We start from the raw sequence: 6,294 nt of genomic DNA on the forward strand, positions 1-6,294 counted from the left end.
TATTCACTTCCACAAGTTTTTGAGTTCCAAATTTCTCACCACTTTCCCCACCCCAAGATGGCATGCATTCTGAATGTACCTTCCCCTGGTCTGCTTTCCCTTCTATCTCTCCCCCCTCCCTTCTCTTATCTCCTTCCCCTTCTATTTTCCTGTAGAGTAGGATAGACTTCTGTACGCCATTTCCTGTATTTCTTATTTCCCAGTTGCATGTGAAAACTTTTTTTAAAAACATGTGTTTTTAAAACTTTGAGTTCCAAATTTTCTCCCTTCCTCCCTCCCCACCCACCCTCACTGAAAAGGCAAGCAACTCAATATAGGTTGTACATGTGCAGTTATGCAAAACACTTCCTTAGTAGACATGTTGTGAAAAACTAACTCTATTTCCCTTAATCCTATCCTACCTCCCATTTATTCTATTCTTTCTTTTTACCCTCTCCCTCCTCAGAAGTATTTGTTTCTGATTACCCCCCTGCTCTCTTGTCCCCTTCCTCCCCTATTTTCCTGTAGGGTAAGACAGATTTCCATACCCAATTGGATGTGTATGTTGTTCTCTCCTGAAGCCAAATTCTATGAGAATAAGATTCCCTCATTCCCTCTCACCTTCCCCTGTTTCCCCTCCACTGTGAGAGACTTTTCTGGGGGTTTTTTTGTGAGACAATTTACCCCATTCCACCTCTCCCTTTCTTCTCCGAGTATCATCCTCTCTCATACCTTAATTTTATTCTCCATATATGAACCCTTAATCTTCAACTCACCCTGTGCCCTCTATCTATCTATCTATCTATTTATCTATCTATCTATCTATCTATCTATCTATCTATATACATACATACAATTTTTTTCCTTCAACTACCCTAATACTGACAAAGTTCTCATGAGTTACAAATATCATCTTTCCATGCAGGAACATAAACAGTCCAATCTTAATAAGTCTCTTATGATTTCTCTTTCCTGTTTACCTCTTCATGTTCCACTGAAGTCCTGTATTTGAAAGTCAAATTTTCTGTTTAGCTCTGGTCTTTTCATCAGGAATGCTTGAATGTCCTCTATTTCACTGAATGACCACTTTTTCCCCTGAAGGATCATACTCAGTTTTGCTGGGTAGGTGATTCTTGGTTGTAATCCTATCTCCTTTGCCCTCTGGAATATTATGTTCCATGCCCTGTGGTCCTTTATTGTAGAAGCTGCTAAATCTTGTGTTATCCTGATTGTGTTTTCACAGTACTTGAATTGTTTCCTTCTGGCAGGTTGTAATATTTTCTCCTTGACCTGGGAACTCTGGAATTTGGCTACAATATTCCTAGTTTTCCTTTGGGGATCTCTTTCAGGAGGAGATCTGTGGATTCTTTCCATTTCTATTTTGCCCTCTGGTTCTAATATATCAGGGCAGGTTTCCTTGATAATTTCTCGAAAGATGATGTGTAGGCCCTTTTTTTTGATAATGGCTTTCAGATAGACCAGTAATTTTTAAATGATCTCTCCTGGATCTATTTTCCAGGTCACTTGTTTTTCCACTGAGATATTTCACATTGTTTTCTAATTTTTCATTCTTTTGGATTTGTTTTACAGTGCCTTGATTTCTCATGAGGTCACTCTCTTCCAATTGCTTTATTCTAATTTTTAAGGAAGTATTTTCTTTAGTAATTTTTTGGACTTCCTTTTCCATTTGTCCAATTTTTCTTTTTAGGGCATTTTTCTCCTTATTGGCTTTTTGGACCTCTTTTGCCATTTGGGTTAGGCTGTTTTTTAAGGTGTTATTTTCTTTAGTATTTTTTTGGGTCTGCTTTAGCAAGCTATTGACTTGTGTTTTTTTTTTCCATATGCTTTTGAGTTGAAAATTTTTTCTCCCTTTTTCTCCCCCCCCACCCTCCCCAAGATGGCGCACAATCTGTCATAGGCTTTACATTTGCATACCCATTAAACATATTTTCACATTAGTGAAGTTGTAAGTAAAAATTAAAACCAATAGGAGGAACCATCACAAAAGTGAAACAAAACTCAACTGAAGGTAAAAATAAGTGAGAGCTATTTGGCTTCCATAGTTCTTTCTTTGGATGTGGACAGCATTTTCTATCCCCGAGGCCTCTGGAGATGTCTTAGATCCTGATAATGCTGAGAAGGGTTCAGTTTAACATTCTTAGTCATTGCATAACGTGGTTGCTATTGTATACAAAGTCCTCTTGGTTCTGCTCACTTCACTCAGCATCAGACCATATAAGTCTTCCCAGGTTTTTCTGAAGTCAGCCTGTTCATCATTTCTTTTTAAGTCCTTCTTGAGTCCTGTACTTGAAGATCAAATTTTTTGTTGAGCTCTGGTCTTTTTATCAGGAAAGTTTGGAAGTCTCCTATTTTGTTGAATATCCACCTCCTCCCTTGAAAAATGATGCTCATTTTTGCTGGGTAATTAATCCTTGGCTGCATTCCAAGCTCCTTTGCCTTTTGGAATATCATGTTCCATGCCCTATGGTCTTTTAACGTAGAAGCTGCAAGGTTCTGTGTAATCCTGACTGTGGTTCCATAATATTTAAATTCTTTCTTTCTGGCTGCCTGCAGCACCTTCTCTTTCATCTGGTAATTTTGGAATTTTGCTATTATATTTCTTGGCACTGTCAATTTGGGATCTCTTTCAGGTAGTGATCGATGGATTCTTTCTATGGTTATTTTCCCTTCTGGTTCTAGGACTTCTGGGCAGTTTTCCTTTATGATTTCCTGAAAGATACTGTCCAGGCTCATGATTTTCAGGTAGTCCAATAATTTTTAAATTGTCTCTCCTAAGTCGATTTTCCAGATCGGTTGTTTTACTGATGAGGTATTTTACATTTTCATTGATTTTTTCATTTTTTTGTTTCTGTTTAACTGATCCTTGCTCTCTCATAGAGACATTAGTTTCCATTTGTCCAATTCTAGTTTTTAACAGATTGTCTTCTTCTGTTAGTTTTTTTACTTCCTTCTTCAACTGGCCAGTTGTGTTTTTTAGGGACTTGTTTCCTTCAGCATACTCTTCTGTTAGATTTTGTACTTCCTTCTTCAACTGGCCAATTGTGTTTTTTAGGGACTTGTTTTCTTCAGTGTATTTTTTTTTCCAATTGGCCAATTGTATTTTTGAAGGACTCTTTTACCTCTCTCATTTGACTATTAAAATCCTTCTTGAGCTCTTCTAAGGAGGCTTTTTGGGCTTCAGACCAGTTCATATTTCCTTTTGAAGTTGCAGATGTGGGTCTGTTGACAATGTTGTCCTCTTCAGAATTTCTGTCTTGATCTTCACTCTTCTCATAATATGAATCTGTGGTATGTTTCTTTTTACTCATGGTATTTCTTTATTCCCTGGCCTTTAAAGAGATTGAGCTCTCCTTCTGGGGAACAGAGGGTACTGACCCAAGCTTCTTGTGTTGGGAGCCTAGGTCTTGGTCACTGGCTTTGCGTTCTGGGGCCTCTTACACTGGGATTTGGAAGCTGTAGGTTTCTGGCAGCTTACCTTGTTTTGGGCTGGAATCAGCAAGGGTGGAACTTTCAGGCAATTCTAGGTTGCCTGCTTTTCCTTTCCTTCAACTTTCTTCCACTCCTTTTAGATGCCTGCTGCAGGATGTTTATCTGCCTGGGGCCCCCTGCAGTGTTGTCTCCCTCAGTTCTGCTAATGCACTGGGAGATTCCTTTGCAGTGGAGTGCCCAGGCTCCTGGTGGTTTTCTGAGCTGGTTTCCACCAGTTCCCCCGCCCTCACTGAGGCACTCAGAGGTCCAGGTGTTGGTGTTTGCCTTCTCTACCACCTGGGCTTCAGGATTTCTTCACAATTGGAGGCTTCCTACAGCTCACCTGGTGTTGGGTAAGGCCTGGGCTTTAGGAAGCCTTTAGGTTGTTTTCTTCACCTCCTTTCAGATGAATGCTGCAGGGTACTTATCCGCCTGGGGCCCCTTGTTTTTGCTGAGGCACTGAGAATTCTGTTTGCTGGGCTACTGCACTGCTGAAAAATATGAAACGCTTCACGAATTTGCGTGTCATCCTTGCGCAGGGGCCATGTTAATTTTCTCTGTATCGTTCCAATTTTAGTATATGTGCTGCCGAAGCGAGCACTGTTGACTTGTTTTTCATGATTTTCTTGCATCACCCTCATTTCTCTTCCCAGTTTTTCCTCTACTTCCCTTGCTTCTCAAAATCCCTTTCGAGCTCTTCCAAGGCCTGAGATTGATTCATATTGTTCTTGGAGGCTTTGATGTGGGAGCTTTGATTTTGTGTATTTGGTTGTGTATTTGGATCTTCTTTTTCACCAAAGTAAGATAATATATATAGTCTGACTCTTTTTGCGCTGCTTGCTCATGATCCCAGACAATTACTTTAGTTTTAAACTCTTTGTTAAGGTAAGAGTCTGCCTCCAATGTGGAGAGTGTATTGTCCCAAGCTTCAGGGGTTTGTGCAGCTGTTTTCAAAGATACTTGTAGGGACCTGTAAATTTTCATTTCTTCCACGGTGGTATGATAGGGGTCGAGGTGTTTACTCCTTTCCTGGCCTGTGACCACAAGTATTCCTTTCTGTCCTGTAACTGTGAGGAGGGGTTCCTTTCCACAGCCACTCCAAGATCCACCATGCCAGCGCTCCTCCTCACCCCAGCACTGCTGCCCAGAACTGTGACCCAGATCCACACATGTGCAAAGCAAGAGATTCCTGCCTCACCACTGGCAAAGAGATCCCTGCAGTCCCTCTCTGATCAGCCACTGGATTCCCCCTCAGTCTGTGGGCTGGAAGTTCAGGAAGCAGCTGCCCCCCCACCCCCACCCCCTGGCCACCCTCTTGGAGTTGAAACCCCGCCTTCCTCTCTGACCACTGACAGAAACAGACTTTTCCCACTGACCTTCTAAGTTGTCTTTGGCATTTGTGGATTGAGGAGTCTGGAAACGTCCACAGCTGCCCAAGATTCAGTCCTCTGAGGCCTGCTCCAGGTTCGCGGCAGCCTGTGCGCCCACGCCACTCTGCGCTGCACTCCCTGCCCAGCGCGATACACCTTTCTGATCAATCATCCAGGTTGTCTTGGGCTGGAAATTTCTTTCACTCTGTCTTTTTGTGGGTTCTGCTGCTTCAGAATTTGTTTAGAGCCATTTTTTATGCGTATTTGGAGGGGTTTGGGGGAGAGCTCAAGCAAGCCACTGCTTTCACTCCACCATCTCTTCCTGAAGTCTTGTATTTGAAAATTGAATCTTCTGTTTAGCACTGGTCTTTTCATGAGGAATATTTGAAAGTCCATTATTTCAATGAATATCCACTTTTTCTCCCCAAAGATTATACTCAGTTTTACTGGGTAGTTAATTCTTGGTTGTAATACAAGCTCCTTTGTTTTCTGGAACATCATATTCCAAGCCCTCCAAAACTTTAATGTAGAAGTTGCTAAATCCCATGTAATCTTGACTGTGACTCCTCAGTATTTGAATTGTTTCATTATGTCTGCTTCCAGTTTTTTTCTCCTTAAACTGAGAGTTCTGGAATTTGGCTATAATAGTCCATGTAGTTTTCATTTTAAGATCTATTTCAGGAGGTGATTGGTGAATTCTTTTAATGACTATTTTACCCTCTTGTTCTAGGACATCAGGGCAATTTTCATTGATAGTTTCTTGAAAGATACCATCAAGCTCTATTTTTGATCATGGCTTTCAAGTAGTCCAATAATTCTTATATTGTTTCACCTGGTTCTATTTTCCAGGTCAGTTGTTTTCCCAATGAAATCTTTTACATTTTCTTCTTTTTTATTTTTTCTTATTTCATATGAGTAAGTCTTGATATCTCATAAAGTCATTAACTTCCATTTGTCCAATTCTAATTTTCAAAGAATTATTTTCTTTAGTGGATTATTGTGCTTCCTTTTCCATTTGGCCAATTCTACTTTTTAAGAAGTTTTTTTTTTCCTTTTCCAAGCTGATGACTCTTTTTTTTATGATTCTCTTGCATAACTCTCATTTCTTTCTCAAATTTTTTCTTCTACTTCTCTCGTTTGATTTTTAAAACCCTTTTTGAGCCTGACAACAATTCATATGTCTCTCTGAGGCTTCACATGTAGGAGTTTTGGCATTGTTGTCCTCTTCTGAGTTTGTGTTTTGATCTTCCCTGTTTTCATAGCAGTTTTCTATAGTCAGAGATTTTTTTTTTTGTTAATTTCTCAGTCTGTTTTGTGACTTTTAAAGATGAGTTCTGCTCCTGGGATATCCAGGGCACTGCACCAAAATTGGGGGTGTGGGGCATTAGTCTGATTACTGGTTATCTGCACCCAGGCCTCCAGGGCTGACAATTTACAGCTGTGCTGGGGTCCCAAG

At 40.5% G+C, this 6,294-nt stretch overlaps 1 non-coding gene across 1 annotated transcript; it reads right to left on the minus strand.

Annotated features, from left to right (window-relative positions):
* Window positions 1–3,962: 3,962 nt before the first annotated feature.
* LOC144457386 (U6 spliceosomal RNA) lies at window positions 3,963–4,069 on the minus strand. Its single transcript, XR_013486688.1, has one exon. It is a non-coding gene; the product is annotated as a U6 spliceosomal RNA (small nuclear RNA).
* Window positions 4,070–6,294: the final 2,225 nt, after the last annotated feature.

This window comes from Phascolarctos cinereus, unplaced genomic scaffold (assembly GCF_003287225.1).
Source record: "Phascolarctos cinereus isolate Bilbo 61053 unplaced genomic scaffold, phaCin_HiC Scaffold_4;HRSCAF=312, whole genome shotgun sequence".
NCBI classification, from domain to species: domain Eukaryota; kingdom Metazoa; phylum Chordata; class Mammalia; order Diprotodontia; family Phascolarctidae; genus Phascolarctos; species Phascolarctos cinereus.